This window comes from Gavialis gangeticus, unplaced genomic scaffold (assembly GCF_001723915.1).
Source record: "Gavialis gangeticus isolate Ggan-Ray unplaced genomic scaffold, GavGan_comp1, whole genome shotgun sequence".
NCBI lineage: Eukaryota > Metazoa > Chordata > Crocodylia > Gavialidae > Gavialis > Gavialis gangeticus.
Genome location: NW_017729025.1, coordinates 129,965,525 through 129,967,438, shown reverse-complemented (window position 1 = coordinate 129,967,438; position 1,914 = coordinate 129,965,525).

The following is a 1,914-nucleotide window of genomic DNA, read 5'->3' as shown; positions in this document are numbered from 1 at the left end:
CCTCCTTCCCCACCTTTTAGTAGTTCAGTTCTCATACATTCTGTCTTGGTTTCAGAACTATAAATGTTTAATAATACATTGGTTCTATACTTGGGTACAGTCAGAGTGTAAACTATGTCCTGCGAGTCACTAAAATCAATGGGATCTGATCTGAGGAGGAGACTAAAATCAGGTGGTCACTAAACAAGTATACTGGTATTTAAAATTTGGGACCAGGAGAAGATTTTTTTTTTTTTGGCCTGTAATAAGGTTTTCTGCCATAGAGACGAATTCTGAAGTGGAAAAAAGTCAAATTGTATGCTTTTTATAAGGTATAAATAGAAACATTGGGTGCCTTTTTTGTTTGTAAACCAAAAATAAAACAAATCCCTTAATGTGGTGTCATTGTATTTATTACATCTTCAGTGCATTGGATTTTTCATGTTTTAAATTGCATGGGATACTTCAATTGTAAATAGTATAAACTTGTATTCTGAGCATCCATCCTGATTGTTCTTATACATGTATTTTTGTATGTTCTTCCCTTGTCTTGCTTTTCTGCATCTCAAACAGGACAAACTGCGCTAAGTGGTATTAAAGTGTGTGGCTAGGTATATTTCTGTTGTATCAAAGTTTTAATTTTCACTCTACACAACCAGTTCCATTTGGTTGGTTATTTCCAATCTCTAGATGCCTTACTGTGTGAATACTTTTACACAGATAAAAAGCAGCAGCTGTACAAAAAATAAGTGCATCAGTAACATAAGCATATTGAGGATATGTGCATAACACTGTACAGTACTGTAGGCTTAAAGGATTGAGTTGTAATCCAAGTACGACAATCACTGAATGTCTAAAACTTCTGAGGAGAGTGCAGGAGGAGAGCCAGTTGCCATTTTCTTAATTCGGAAATAGTGTTCATGGGTTAAATCATGAAGCTAACTTCCCTTTCCATTTGCTTTTTTTTAAAAGATTGCACATGTATGCATGATGTGCTAGATTTGCGTAACTTTTGACATGCACATTTCAAATTTGCAGGGTACAATTATGGAAACAGAGGCAAACAGAAGTTTAATGAATAAGATGATTGTGTAGGATTTGGCTAAATGTTGTTAGGCTTAAATGAAAAGGTGTCCTCTAAGAAAGTTAGGAGGTATAGCTATTAAAAGACTACCCAGTGCTATTTCATAAGCTGGAAACAAACTGTGAATTTTAAAAATGGAATGAAGGAAAATCCCTAAACAAAGGGCTTCTGTAGAGAAGTATCAGCAAATTGATGTTGTATTTGTACTGCCCTTTAATCTTTTTCCATATTGAACACTATTTTAAGTGTTTGGTATGACTCTCTAGAAACTATGGAATAACTTGGTGAATAGCAGGAGTCATCTATGCTGCTGGCTTGAATGTGCAATGTGATGTCCTAAACCTTTAAGATGAGTTAGTGCATAGAGAACTTGTTTTCTGGCTTTACCTGAAGAAGCTTCTTTCATTCATTTTCTTTTGCTGAATCTATAAGTAAAATTGTTGGTTACTTAATCTGACTTGCAGTTCTGTTTTTCCTTGGATTTTAAAAATAACAGCACTTCTACTTTCAGGATATGCTTTAATCTCCCCCATCTTTCTTCCTGGTACTGTCTTGTTCCTGTTTTTGGTGTAGAGTTGACATTCCCTCTTGGCTTGCTTCCTTCTGCAGATCTGTGATTCATATCGGTAGGTAACTATTAATTACACTGCCATCCTGTCCTTTCCAGAACATGTGAAGGCTGAAATAATGACAGCTTTAAGCACTTAGTGCATGTTACAGTGAGAAATAAAACGGTGACTCATTTTACTTCAGAAATATACTGAACATATTGTCCTTATTCTAGCTAGGTCTCATGTTGGGTACTATGGCTGCTTGCAGACTTTCTTTTAAACAAAACAAAAAAAAAAAAA